Genomic DNA, 15,533 nt, shown 5'->3' with positions numbered 1-15,533 from the left:
ATTTTGTATTTATGACAGAAGTGTGGGACACGTGAAGCCATCTTGATGGAATCAAAGCAGTAAAACCTAGATGATACTCTTTAGAAACAACCATGCTAAGGGGTTCTTTATGTCACAGAAACTATGGTTAGAGCTCTATAGAACCTAAAATGAGAAGGGGTGAAACGCGTGCCCCGCTGGCGAAGGGTGGCCCTAACCCCTTTAGAGGGGCCCTCTACTTCAAGAGCCCCCCTGTCATCTCCAGCTAATGAATAGCTGTGAAATATGGGAGATTTAGAGGCCTTTAATTGCAATCTGCAGGGAGGTCCCCTCATTTTGCATTATGCCACTGAAAGTTAGCATTCATTTTCAATGAGTTCTCAGATATCTTCGTCATCCTTGTCAGTAAAACATTTTGAAATCAAAAATTGTAACTCTGGTCTAACAAACTTTGCGGAAAGTGTAAACATTGGTGGGGGTAGATTTACTATTTCAGCTCCATTCCAATAACCCATAGTTAAAGTGCATACATTGGTGTGTGATGCAAGATTTTCTGGTCTTCTGACCACAGTTTATCAAACACTGGGAAAAGTGTAAAAATTGGGTTTAGGGTGGGCAGATTTATTATTCAAACTCAAATCCACGAACCGATGCAGAAAATGAATACATTCATAGAGGTCAAAGTTATAATTCCAACTACACTCTAACAAGCATTTGGGAAAGGGCATATATGAGGTCCGGGGGGTAATTACTATTCTAACTCCAATCCAACAATTGTTTGGGAAAGTGCATATGTGGGGGGTTCAGATTTTATAGTCTAACTCCAGCCTAACATATGGGGAAAGTACATACGATTGGAAAGCTTCAATAACTACTCCACCCAAATAATAATTACCAAATCATACATTTTCAAATAAATTAAAAACACTAATAAAATTATATTTTTCCAATAGAATTTGTTTTTGAAAAACATTATATAAATATATATATATATATATATATATATATATATATATATATATATATATATATATATATATATATATATATATTTTTCTGTCGGGGGTGAAGGGGGGTTTGCAGAATAAAATTTCATAATCAGATTCCAGTGTGCTCGCCTGTTTTCTGCTACGAGAAGTGAAAAGTGTTGTATATATATATATATATATATATATATATATATATATATATATATATATATATATATATATATATATATATATATATATATATATATATATATATATATATATATATATATATATATATATATATATATATATATCCACACATGTACAGGAACCCCAATTGAAGACTGCCACGAGAGGTTAGTGGATAACAGTTGGTTTAATGGGCTTGCATGGCAGCAATTCACAACAGCAAGTAACTTCCATTCTGTAGTCCTCGCCAAACGCGTTTCAAGAGCCTCCTGCTCTCTTCTTCAGTGGCCTGTGTAGAACTGCTAACAGCGCTAGTGTCAATGCACAGTTAATTTAAGCACCTGATTCCAAAAGCGGAGGGCGTGGCCGACACCACGACCTTCTGGATTTTGTAGTTCATTACGGTGTCCCATGAGGGTGCGCTGTTATTCTTTTAAAACACAATTATTTCCCAGGTTGGCTGAAGTTTAACAAACAGTCCGAGTGCTGCCCTGCTTCATAGCCACACTATGCGCCCAAACGAGTGGCTCCCTGTAAAGTCGCTCGTTCAGAACCTCTTCCTTGTAAGAGAAAGACTCCCTCTGGAGCCTGCTCCGGACCCACGGCTGTGGTGGTGGGCTGTCTTCGCGACCGGGAAACCGCCGCCTTAAATCCACACATGTACAGGAACCCCAATTGAAGACTGCCACGAGAGGTTAGTGGATAACAGTCGGTTTAATGGGCTTGCATGGCAGCAATTCACAACAGCAAGTAACTTCCATTCTGTAGTCCTCGCCAAAAGCGTTTCAAGAGCCTCCTGCTCTCTTCTTCAGTGGCGTGTGTAGAACTGCTAACAGCGCTAGTGTCAATGCACAGTTAATTTAAGCACCTGATTCCAAAAGCGGAGGGCGTGGCCGACACCACGACCTTCTGGATTTTGTAGTTCATTACGGTGTCCCATGAGGGTGCGATTTAAGGCGGCTGTTTCCCGGTCGCGAAGACAGCCCACCACCACATCCGTGGGTCCGGAGCAGGCTCCAGAGGGAGTCTTTCTCTTACAAGGAAGAGGTTCTGAACGAGCGACTTTACAGGGAGCCACTCGTTTGGGCGCATAGTGTGGCTATGAAGCAGGGCAGCACTCGGACTGTTTGTTAAACTTCAGCCAACCTGGGAAATAATTGTGTTAGTAGCCATGTCCAGTCCCTAATTGTTTCCCCTTCAGATTGTACGGAAGATATCCCACATTGTATTTCCCCGTCACCCTCACCTATTATGAGACGATGTACCAAAGCTGGTGGGTTGATACCCTCTGGAAAGGTAAAACAGAAGGATTCAAGGCAATCAAAAGCAAAGTCAAAATTATCTAAATTACCACCTCCGTCCTCCAAACCCACAGCAGAGGACTCAACAAACACCATCTGGATGACCTTTAAAGAAAAATTGGATCTAACTTTGGTCCCGATTATGTCTAGGTTATCCGCTATTGAAGATAGGATGATTGTTTAGAGCGAAATGGTGGTTTGATATCCCAGCCAAATGCCCCTATAGCAGGAATATTAATACACCAGGTGCCTGATGACCGATTTACCACTACAAAGGGACGGGTTCACCTACCTCCTCCAACCCAGGGTATTTCTCTTGTAGAAGGGCTGAACCATAAAGACGAAGAACCCGTAACTATTGCTGTAAAACTGGTTAGTGGACCAATAAATCAGGAGAAAGTGACCCCGTCTATCACTGTGCCCATCTGCCCGACTGTCTCCCCAGACATACATATAGAATCCCCTCGAGAGAGAGAGAGAGAGAGAGAGAGAGAGAGAGAGAGAGAGAGAGAGAGAGAGAGAGAGAGAGAGTCATTCCAATTCATACCTGAGGCCCTACCTTTAGTCTTTGTCTTGGCCAATGTTCCCCTTTTGGGTCCTGGCCAAGAGGAAACAACTGCCTCCTTAATTGATAAAGCTTTGTATTGGCTGACTAATAATATGAGGATATATCCTAAGAGCAAACAGCAACTAGCCAGGGAAATTATAATGGCTAGAAGGGTGACTTGGCTTGGTAAACACAAGAAACAATTTAAGGGCGATTGCATTGCCATGAATTTTTCGAGTCCTCAGGTGTTGACGGATGTGCTGGCCAACTTATTCCCTGCCCAGCTAAGGGACTCTGTAATATTCCCAGTAACCCTAGAATTTTTTTATGACGGGAGTTGATGTGTAATGAATTCTAGTTGACCTAGGCCAAAACGTTTGTATGCACCGAGAGCATTTGTGAGGGCAACCCCATTTATGGTGGGGGGAATCAGCCTGAGGAATCGATTTCGGGCCCTGACTGATATGGAGGAATGCGATTGACTGCAGGACGTCATCAATAACTCTCAGGGAGATATGCCATTGAACAGTAGAGTGTACATTCCTATGGTCCAGGGCAATGTAGATACCAGTCATGATCCTCCACCATTGATAAAACCACTGGAAAAATTGCAAGTGAACGTTCTGCCTGCCCATATTAGTGACTACCCGCAAGCACTTTGTATAAACCCTAATAGGGAGAGTGGTCTTTCTTTAATAGATAGTACTGCGACAGAGACCCAATCACCAAAGATTTCCAGCATAGAGCATCTACCAGAGATAGAGGGTAACACCCCAGGTGTAGAGTATTCTCCGGATACATCTACTGTATCTGAAAATAAGGAAGGATTGTCCCTCCTCTCATGGAATCTTGCGGGAATTGGTAATAAGATATTATTTCCCGAATGGTGTTGGTTTATTGACCAACATGATATTAACCTTTTCCAGGAATCTTGGTCAATAGCTCCAGTCTTTCGCTTGGGGTTTCTCAACTTTTATATCCCTGCATCCAAAAAATCAAGAGGTCGGCCAACAGGTGGCCTGGTAATCTGGGTCCGCCAGAACCTACGATGTAAGGCCCAGCAAATTAGCTTCACAACAAACGACATTTTGGCAGTCAGACTTGAATGGACAAATGGCTATCGGGTGGCTATTTTTAATGTATATACTAGGGGGACACAAAGGGGACACACATCAGAGGTAATAGCTGCTCTTGATTCCCAGTTAGAGGCTCTCCCAGAGCAGATAGCTTCTGTAGTGGGTGGTGATTTTAATACAACTTTTGAACCACTTGGCCAAGAGGACCAGGCTCTTACTGCAGATCAGGATAATAGATGGGGAATTCCACAACTTGAATTACCCACCGTAAAGAGATGGTCAGCTGTAGCCATACACCTAAAGGCTATGTGCCTAGAAAGAGGGCTTAGAGCAGCCAATGGGAGAACCTCCTCCGATCAACGGGATCAACGGGGAGAAAACACATTCGACAATGGCAGGTATAGCAGCCGTATAGATTACGTGTTGGTGGATATAAGATTATGGCACTGTCTAGTAGATATGGCCATTAAAACTAGGCTGTAAAGTGACCATAATCCCCTTTGTTTGATGTTTCAGACACAAGAGGGGGTTAGGGATGACCCCCCAAGGGGAGGGATGGACACACTAGACATTGTCGTCACCAATAATATGCGCCATGTCAAATGGGGCAAATTCATTGAGAACCCAGAGAAATTGGAGGCGCTTACAATTGAGGTTGTCAGTGAATTGGCCCTCCTTATTTCACAAACCAGTAGCTCGGATTTCTCCCAAATCATGCGAGAGTCACAGGCCCATCTTTGTTCCAAACTTAAATCCTTCTTTACGAAGGCTATAAACTTGGATAGAGGATGTAAAAAGCCGCATATGGCTAGGTGGTATAATAATGCATGTAAATTGGCCCGCCAGAACCAGAGTGTGGAACTAAGATCAAAGAATCCGTTTAGAGTGAGAGAGGCAAGGGATTTATATAGACATGTACAGAGAGATGCCAAAAGACAGTGGGACGTGGATAGGTGGCGGGATTTGAAATCGGCATGTGAAGCAAAGGACTCCAAGCAATTTTGGAGCATTATCAAATGGGATAGGGGAGGACTAGCAGATCCACCCCAAAATCATGTTGCAAAGTCACAGTGGCTGGACTTTTTTAAACCACAATATGCTTGTAGCCAGGTAGAAGAAGAGTGCCTGTCACCCCCCACCATTTTTTATCAAAGCGAGCTCTTCACCATTAAAGATGTTAGCACAGCATTAGATTGTGTGACAGGGGGAAGAGCTCCAGGGATGGATGACATCCATGCTGATGTCTTTTTAAGTGATAGACCGTCTTGGTGTCAGTATTTTGTATTGCTAGCTAACTCTGTGGCAAGGGGTGCTCCGATTCTATCTTCATGGAAAGGAGCTGAAATAATTCTGTTTTTTAAAAAAGGTGATAAATCCCTCCCAAGTAACTATAGACCTATCAGTCTTATGGACTCAGCTCAAAAACTAATAGGTCGATTAGTCCAAAATAAAATACAAACATGGGTAGAGGCATGAGCGAATTTTGCGGATCTCGCGTTCGCGAATTTTGCGGATTTGCGGATTCGCAATCCGCAAAATCCGCGAATTCCCGCGAATTTGCGGATTTTTTTTTTTTGTGTGTTCGCCCGTGTTTCTGCCAGTTCGCGAGGGTTTTGTACACTTTCGCAAATTGCGAACTTACCTGTCGGGTCGCAAGTTTCGCTAACTTGTTGTTTCTACGTGTCCAGCCTGTTTGGGACACTCTTCTTCATCACTGCCACTCTCTGTCACCACTGCCACTCTCTGACTACTCATGCCACCCTCTGGCCCACCCATGCCACCCTCTGTTTCATCACCACACCCTCTGGTTGTCCAGTGTACATTATTTTCGGCAAAGCAAAGCACACCTTCCCTGCCTCAAGTGACCTGAATTAATTTGGGGCTGATTAATGTGTCACAGAATATTTTTTTAGCTGGCACCTGCTTCCTTAGTGCGCCCTGATTAGTGATCTTTTGCACTTGCTAAGTGCTTTCATTGTTGCAAAATTAGTTACAACACCTGCCCTGCCCCAACTGACAATAATGAATTAGGGGCTGATTAATGGATTTTAACTTCCAGCCTGGCTCCTGCTTGTCTCCCTTAGCTGTAATTCAGGACCTTTGTGGCATATGTGTAACTATTCTGAGGTTCAGAGCAGGGTCACATAATAGTTTCAACTGGCAACTGAACTCTGGAGGGGCCCCTCAGGAAGCACTACAGGAAATGGCTACTAATGATGAGCCTGAACTTTTGAACCTGGTAAGTAGTTACTTTCAGTTTTGCTAAAATCGTATTTCTGCAATTTTGCACTTATTCGCGGGGCGCGAACTCACGCGAACTCACGCGAACAGTGCGAGCAGTGCGAGCAAAATCCGCTGCTCGCGGATTTGCGGATTTTGCGGGAGATTCGCAAATCTCGCGGATTGCGGATTTCCCGAAAATCCGCAAAATCCGCGAGCGGAACGGATTTTCCGCCCATGCCTAAACATAATATTTTATCCCCATTTCAAGCCGGGTTTCGCCCTGCACTAGTTCGATTGATTAAGTCTTTTATTTTATTGCACTTTATTGGAGGAATGTTGTTTTAACTAAAGGGACACTTTACGCAGTCTTTGTTGACTTGAAATCGGCTTTCGATTTAGTCCCCCGTCCTAAGCTCTGGAAAGTTCTTGCTGAATTGGGGATGTCCCCAGAGCTACTGACCTTCCTCGTCCGCTTACATGAGAACAACTTCGCGAGAATTAGATGGGGGGCACAGGTTGAGGTAACAGACTCATTCCCTGTCGAGCGAGTTGTTCGGCAGGGGTGTGTCTTGGCCCCCACGCTGTTCTCATTATATATAAACGGTATAGTGGACCATCTTTCTAGCTCCCCCACAGACGCTCCTGTTCTAGCTGGGGCTCGTGTACCTGTCCTCATGTTCGCGGACGACACGCTGATTGTCTCTCGGGCTCCAAGTGGGCTGCAGAAGGCTGTTAATGCCTTTGGGGAATTTTGCCAACTGCGTGGACTTGAGATCAACACCTCAAAAATAAAGTTCATGTCCCTAAATCAGCGAAAAACCTTTAAAGGTAACATTTTCCTGAATGAGATTCCTTTAGAGCAAGTGGAGGCCTTTACCTATTTAGGAATTTTACTCCAGAGTAATATGGGTTGGAAAGGTCACACAGACATGGCTATTCTAAAATTCCATCAATTGGCAGGTGCCCTATCCTCTAAATATAAATCTTCACTTACAAAGCTAATAACTCCTGTCCTGGAGATGTATAATATGAAAGTATTAAGCTCCACCTTGTATGGGTCAGAGCTATGGGTATTTACAAACCTGAGCCAACTAGCAAAATAGGAGAAAAGGTTTTTACGTAGTCTTGTTGGCGTTCCTCAAAGTACCCCCACAGCTCCACTTCTACTTGATCTTGGTAGGAAAAATGTGGTGGATATAGCGAGGCTACGGCCATTGTTGTACTGGAGACGAATTTGGACACTCCTTAATTAACCCATTACGCCCATGCACTGAAGGATGTGATTACGGCAGATCGTTTCCATGTAATTAAGTGGTTTAAAGAGTTAAGGATACTTCTGAAACAGATGGAACTCTGCCAGCTATGGGAAGAACCTGACATATCAACCTTCCCATCTAAAAAAACAATTAAAAGAAAAATACTGGGAAATGGTCTGGGTTACATCTCTTAGAGGCAGTACTAATACCAATCTAACTGGCCGTTTTCTAGATTATAAATAAAGACCTCTCCGCGAGGCGTACTGGGATATTATAGAGAGTCCTCTAGACCGCAAATTGTATTTTCAATTCAGGATAGTGACCCTCCCGGTAAAAGCTTTTAGCCATAAATGGGCACCATTAAGGGATGATAAATGTCATAATTGTTCAAATTTGGTCCAGACAATAGCACATTTACTTTTTGTATGCCCCCTTTATGTTTCCCCTTGCCGTAAATGGCTAAAATCCATTTGCATAAATCTGGGTAGCCGGAGGTATATTGAAGCCCTAAGGATACTAGAGTCAGATTGTTCACCTTGTATAGCGGTTGCCGTAGCCAAATTTTTAAGATGGGCTTGGATCATTCGCACTCGCACTTTCTAGCCATATGCTGCCAGAGGGCAAAATATATGATGATCCTAAAGATGGTTCTATTCTAAGTATACATTTTTTTTAATCTGATCTTAATCGTTTTTTTTTAAATAAACCTGCTTTGTAAACGACAGTTACTAAGGAATTTAATAACTTTTTAATACGTGTATTGTCATGTCCTATTTATCGCGTCTTGTGTTGTTATGTATTGTTTGTTGCTTTTATGACATTCTGTCGAATAAAGTATTGAAACTGAAAATTGATATTTGACTTGACTTGACATTTCAGCATATACAAACATAGTTAAAAAATAAATCTGTGCGGAAAACAGGCCAATACTGCGAGAAAATGGTATTTGAACTGGGAATGGGGGAAGGGATGGAATATACCCTTTATTTCCACGGTACTTGGAAAAAGTCACAGAAGTATATTATTACACAATCTACATCACTCTGAAGCTATGGCACTGACGTTGCACCCCTCGGGTTATCAGTTCAGTTCCCTCTGAGCTGACACGTCCTGCAGCCCCTCCCCCACCCAGCCTGGTGTTAGGGCATGCTCGAAGTTTATGGTCTTCTAATGGGAAAAGGTGCTCATCTGAAACAGATGATTTAAACATAACTTTTACTATTAAAAAGCCACTGGACCTTGCATTCTAGTCTGCAATCCGTGCAACCGGCGGGGTTTAATAGATGTTCTGCGCGCTTATCTTTCCAGCGAGAAGCCGCATCATTGTACATTAATCAGCGCCGGCAGACATTATCACAGAGGTAACCAAGGCTTCATCAAGGGAGAATGTGAGCTGGCAGATGGCGGGACGTCACGGGTGCCTTGCTGTGTGCAAAGTCTGTCGGTGCCGTGCCCGGGAAAGGAGCGGGCTGCAGGGAGGCTGCGGGAGGTGGGCTCCCCCGGCACGCGGCACCCAAGCCAGGAACAGGAAATTGACGAGGGTCAGGAATTGACAATCGCGGGAAGGATTTTTTCCCTGGTAAATTGGGTATTATGAAGTGTATTGGTAATATTATTATTTTTTACTGGGGGGTATTTATCAAGTGAAATCTGGCCCTGCAGGAAAGTGTATGAAAATTGGGCCAGTGGTTTGAGTGGGATGAAAAAACTGAGGGGTCCCTAAAAGGTTCTTGCTGATGCAATTAAGGCGTGGCTTCAAAAGTAATCTAAAAATCTGTGCTTAGCATGATGTGCCGCACGACTGGTAATTTGCTGCTTCTGTCATTGCACCCAGAAGTATAATTCAACAAGTATAATTACACCTACAACAAGCCAGAACTATTGGCTTTGCCATTGGTTGTTATTTGTATGAGATAAATAAGGAACAACTATGGCTTCACTGTAAGAATATTGAAAATGCGTCAGTTCTGAAATGAGACTGTGAAAGAACTATAACGAGTCTCTTTGAAGTTACATCAAACTCAGTGAAGGGTGGTACTTCTACAGATTAGGATTTTTTTTTCATCCTGAGGGTGAGAGTCCAATAGGGACCTGTCTCAGCACCTGCTTTTTAGAACTGCAGGTGCCGAGCACCGGCAGGACCCGGCCCACTTAAAGCCCTGAATTGGGTGCGTAGTCAGCATCCGTGGATAGGGAAACAGACATGTACCGGAGATCTCAGGGCAATAAAGGAGTACACAAAAAAAGGAAACGCTGCATCACTTTTGGTTGAGGCGGGCAGAGAAACGGTCCAGTCTAGATGTGGAATTGTAAGAATAGTCTTGCACGCAAGATGGAGTCGCGATTGGCATAATGACAACCTTAGACCTAAGCTCCCACTATGCCATCGGTTTCCAACTCTAAGTTACTTCATTCCCTCGTGGCATGGTAGAACTAGGTGACAGTTGTCATTGAGAAGAAGTGCTTATGACGTGGGTGATATGGTGGTGGTGGGCTTTAAGTGCATGATGCACGAAAGGGATTCACCCACTGGGGCCCAGATGTATCAACATTTGATGCAGTGCAATGCAGCAAGATATCTTGGAGAGGGCAGGAATGTGCCAGATCTATCAATATATAGTGTCCTCTGGTGCATTTGTGGCTGCCTAGCGCAGTGCCATGTGTTGCAGGCAGATTTGTTTTCGTACAATCCTTACAGGCGTTTTCCTCTTCTACGTGTGCTGCAGAATGCAGCCCACTTAGAAAGAAGAAACAAGGAGAAATAAAGATATTTCTTCTTATTGAGCCTCTATCTGGAAGACATGCAATATTGAGACGTCCCCAGGTTGACTAGTCTTGGTAAATCTTGGAATATGCCAAAATACATGGGTGGGTCCATGTAAACACCAACACTCCACTCATGGAACGCCTTTCTAGGGCAGAGTAACACACAGCATCGACTTGTGCTGCTTTGTTTAATCCAGATTTACCAAGCCACGCTGGCCAAGCAAGGTGGCTTTGCATGACTTGGTCAATCTGACTTAAGGATTGCTTGCCTTGCATCACCTTGTCTTATGCAAGGCCGACACAACCCTATGATAAATCTGGCCCTCTATGCCTAAAGGGAAATGCATTGATACATATGGGCCCACATTCTGTGTCTGACCTCTGGTTTTGTTTTTCTCTCTGTACCCTTAACCTCACTTCATTTATTGTTTTGCGTTGGTGCTCTGATGAAGGACACATTTACAGAAAGGAACTCTAAGATGTATATTTGTCTTCTCAGGATCACTTGATGGGTTTCGGACACCTAACCAATTGATCAGTCTGCCCAAGAATTACCAGCGCAATCCCTGTGGTTGAGAAATGGACATCATCCATATGTTTGCATAACTCTATCTTCAAATTATTAACAGTTGTTAAGTGACTCTAAGGTTCTAGGCAGTGATAACCACCACAAATGAAAACTAACTGAAAATGGCAGCCACCCTGTGCTACTACAGACACCTCTCAATAACCAGATTCAATACAACAGTCTATAATTCCTTCATTATGCCAACCACAGTCAACACACCCTGCGGGAGCAGGAACAAAACCGCCTTCTCTGTGGATCGTACTCTTTAGTATTTCGCATGCTCAGTGTGACTCTTCCTCAGTAAATGTGATCGTGACGCCAACCATTCGAGCTAAGCTCCGCTCCCAGAGTTGGACCTGTGCAAGGTTGGCTGAGCAGGGACAGCCGCTGAGAACCCCCCTTTCCCGTTCACGCGGAGTTACGGTAGGCAGGGATGCCTCTTGGCTCTTCTTATTTTTAATCTATATGTAAATCACTTTGTGGACGCATTAGGCTGGGATGAATTTTGTCTGCCAAGAGTAGGCAATAAGAAAGTTTTGCTTTTGATGTATGCAGATGACACCGTTCTTCTGTCTCAGTCCCCCAGAGATCCACAGCATATGGTAGATACGTTCAGAAAATGTGTGTGTATGGGTTTTAAGGAATGCTATAATGGTGAATTGCCTTCATTCCGTTCTTCTCCATGGGTAAATGAGTTTACAGAGCTACTGTGCTAGTCTGTTTCGGTCGTCTGTTCATCGTGGTTGATTGTGATATGCTTTCTGAATACAATGGCAGTGCGCCCAACAGCGATAGACAAGACTTGGGTAAATATGATCAGTTCATCTGCTGCCTTTGCAGATGCAAATCCTTGCTTCTGCTAGTCCAGTGTAGCGTTGCATCCCTGGTGGTGGATTCTGTGGTTGCATGTTATTCTGGGATCAACATGATTCTGCGTGAATTATTCACTTTTATGATTATAATTTAAAAAGCAATCGCGTTCCATTGGGTGTAAAAGCGACACACCTGTTCAGTAGTAACTTTCAAGACATTATCTGCATAAGGGAGAAGACTGCTGTCATTATGTATTGAGTAGTTATGTGACATCCATTACATACAGACAGATGCTTCATAGCCATGTGTTCTGCCTGTGGGGAAATTGTGAAAATGGGACACAGCGCTAATGCAGATGAAAAACTGTTAAGTGACATTAGAGTCCAGGCATAGTGAGTGTGGAAGTGAAGGGTAGAGCAGTGTTTTTCCTTATTTAACCCTAGGAAGTTTTTAGAAGGGACCCAAGTAAGCATCCTTAAGACCCATCATTGTTTGGGTTGTCCCTGAGTATCCTTTCTCCATCAGGAAGGGGATAAGAGGACCTCTCCCAAAGGGAAGTGGTGGTAGCACAATACATACATAGGAAGGAACAATGGTATACCTTTGATACACGTAGAAAGAATTCAGTGCCAAGTTGGGGTGAGCGATGTGCCACTTATAGGTAGGTATTAGCTGTCTATAAGTAAACAGACTGAGTATTATTGTATGATGATAAGGGTTGCCCAGCTATATTGGATCGAGAAGAGTCTGTGTCTAAACAACTTGCAAGGTAGCTACTGAAAATGGTCAACAAAGTAAACACATAGGCACATAATGTGGGAGTGAGAGGACATCATCTGGTATGTGTTGGACCACAAACAAGCATCTTTCTAATCACTCACAGAAACATTTTGTAGAGGTGGTGGAGTGAAGTGGGAATTGAGTGGGCTTTCTGTAATACACACCCAGTCTTGCATTTGCTGTGCAACATGTTTGCAGCTTGTTAACTTTTACATCCTAGGTGACGCATGTTAAAGGCCCTACGGTCTATATTTATGAAGGGCTTGCTCCGCCGTTGTGTCACTTGTTTGTGGCGCTGCAGCAACGTAAGCAATGCATCACACTGCCCTTTATTTACAAAGGCCTGCGCTACATTATACCTGCTTCAGGCATAACGTATGCAGGGTGGACATTCCCTGTATAAAAGGGTTCTGTGAAGGGTTTTCACATGTTCAGGGAGATTGGCGCCCAGCTGGTAGCGGTAAGAAATTTAAGCAAGAGCAACAGCAAAGAGCTGTGCTATACGGTCAGAGGAGACCCCAAAACCTCTACAAGTGGTGGCAAGGGCCCTCCGATAGATACAACAAAAAGTCCTGTGCACACGTAAAGGAAGATATATACAAATGTTGTCAAACGGTGGAGAACAGTTCGTAATCAATGAGACAAGGTAGACACATTTGAATGATTTTCAAACTCAGAAATGTATTTGAACCTTCCTTCTTGGAAGGGTGACGTCAAAGAAAAAGCAACCAGCCAACGCGTGTTTCGTCAAGTGGGTGGTTAACCCGTGACCCTTCAGGGCTGTATTAAAGTCATAAGGTAGTGTGTCGAAATGCCGGTGATACTTCCAATCTGGCGAGAAAAGGGTAAAGGGTAGATTACCAGTGCAGGGACCTCAGTGTATGCGCAAAAAGGCAGGCGGGTACATCCGTCTGAAAGCGATCTTACGATTCGAAGCAGGGGAGACGGGTGGTCTCTTCCTAGTAGTTCAAAGTCGAATTCCCCATATAAAGGTTTCGTAGAAGTGGTGCAGTGAAATCTATGAGATTTCACTGCGCCATTTCTATGACTTGACTGTGTCACAATCCTTACGACTACAGTGACGCAGGGCTTTTCACTTGGGACTCGCCCATGTGTAATGACGCATTGCTGCAATGCGTCATTTTTGAGCCACTAGCTACATCAGGATTCCTGACGTATCTGTAAATCCTTGCGCCATGGGGCGCTGTATTGTAAATACGGCGCATCCATGATGTTGTAAGGATGGCACTATGAAAAGGGACGCATCACTGTTTTTGCCCGGCGATGCACCACTATTCAGAAATGAGGCTCTATATGTCATAGAAAAGGTTACAATGTCTAACTGCAGTGTCAGAAATAAAGCATGGCTGTGGGTGCTAAACAGCCAGACAAGATGGCCCCATTGTAGTGTGACTTTACTCATCCTGCAAAGATCCTCCATATCCTGCATGTCTAAACTCATGACAGGCACATAATACTCAGAGACACACTTTGCCTTTGGATCTAATGTAGAGTTCTACTCTGGTCAGAAAGTGCTGCCAACTGTGCTGTTTGTTTGCACACTCTCAATGCAATTATGTGCTTCTCCGGACACCCTCAGCTTTAATCGTTTCGAGAGTTCTGTATTGTTGATATCTACTCCTGGTTACAGATGCTTGGTCCAGTCACTAGTCTTTCACCTGCTCTAGTCCTGTAACTTCTTTGTTGTTAGCCACATAGGTAGGATGGATAGACAGGATGAAGCACCTCAATACTTCATCCGTGGTAGTAAGTCCTATATAAGCACAATTTGCTATTACAATAGATACTCCCAATGGGCAGGCTGGGAGAAGTGTCACTAGTGTATTGTTGTTACACTGGTGAAGCTACTAACTCTGATGCCCACAGCACAAAGCCTTTAGCAGTGTCAGTATTGCAGCCAATGAGGTCCAACCAAGGCGTTATTATTGCTTATTGAAAACGTTACCCAATACTCTGCCATGAGGATCTGAACTCATATGGTTCCAGGGTTCAGAGCCAAAAGCAGGAACAGCCATTTCCCACTCTCAGAAAAGGGAGTGGGATATGGTCAAGCAGGCCATTGTGTAAAGAAATACAGGCTGCATTTTGAACCATCGACAGGTGAAGAATACTCTGACAAACCTGTCTGTAAAACCATAGCTATAGGGTTATTTTTGCAGGAGTATGATTGAATAGAAGACTGTAAGGGTAGTTTTTTTTATCACCTGCATTCCACTTATTGAATGAAAGCGCATGTTTTGGCACACAAAGAATATTATGGCACTTGCAAAAGAGCAACCTGCAGCTCTCAGTTGGTGTCTCAACCATCAGGTGTACGTAGCATGACATTTCTTCCGTAGCCCATAAATATCCTCCTCGGGGCTCCTGCAGAGAATCAAATGTCGGAGGGCCATATGTATGAAGCAAATTCGCATTTGCAAAGGCCGAAATTTCGGCCTTAGCGAATGCAAATTTGCTAAATGGGATGTATGAATGAAAATTCGGTGCAAAATAAGGAATCGCAAAATTAGCGATTCCTTATTTTGCAATTGCATTTAAGGAATCGCAAATTTTGCGATGCCTTAAATGCAATGTATGAAGCTAAAAAAAATTGCTAATTGTCCCTAAGGAATCGCAAATTACCACCAACTTCAAGTTGGTGGTAATGTATGAATTTCTTGAAAATGCCAATTTTTGCATTTTTCTAAGTGCCATGTGGCGCACATACATGCCCTTAGGGCATGTATGTGCACCACAAGTGTACCCATACTTATTTCAGTCCTTTGGACACCCCTGCACCCTTGAAATTATTCTCAATTTGCGCTTAGCATATTGCGAATTGCAAATTGAGAAAAAATTCCCATTCCTTCCTATGGGCCAGGAGGCCCATAAAAATGAATGGGAAAGTAATCATTAATTGCGAATTCATAATTTGCGAATTCGCAATTAAGGAATATCAAGAAATCGCTAACAAATTGCGATTTTCTTGATACATACCAATTAGCGATTCTGAAATAGTGATTTCTTAAAAATCGCTATTACAGAATCGCTAACTGGTATCTTG

General features: G+C 43.4%; 1 pseudogene; it reads left to right on the top strand.

Moving 5' to 3' along the window:
* Window positions 1-14,361: 14,361 nt before the first annotated feature.
* LOC147747169 (U4 spliceosomal RNA) lies at window positions 14,362-14,487 on the top strand (annotated as a pseudogene).
* Window positions 14,488-15,533: the final 1,046 nt, after the last annotated feature.

Source organism: Lissotriton vulgaris, chromosome 1_1, assembly GCF_964263255.1.
Source record: "Lissotriton vulgaris chromosome 1_1, aLisVul1.2, whole genome shotgun sequence".
NCBI lineage: Eukaryota > Metazoa > Chordata > Amphibia > Caudata > Salamandridae > Lissotriton > Lissotriton vulgaris.
The sequence above is the reverse complement of the archived record's forward strand: the minus strand, read 5'-3'. Positions and strand labels throughout refer to the sequence as shown.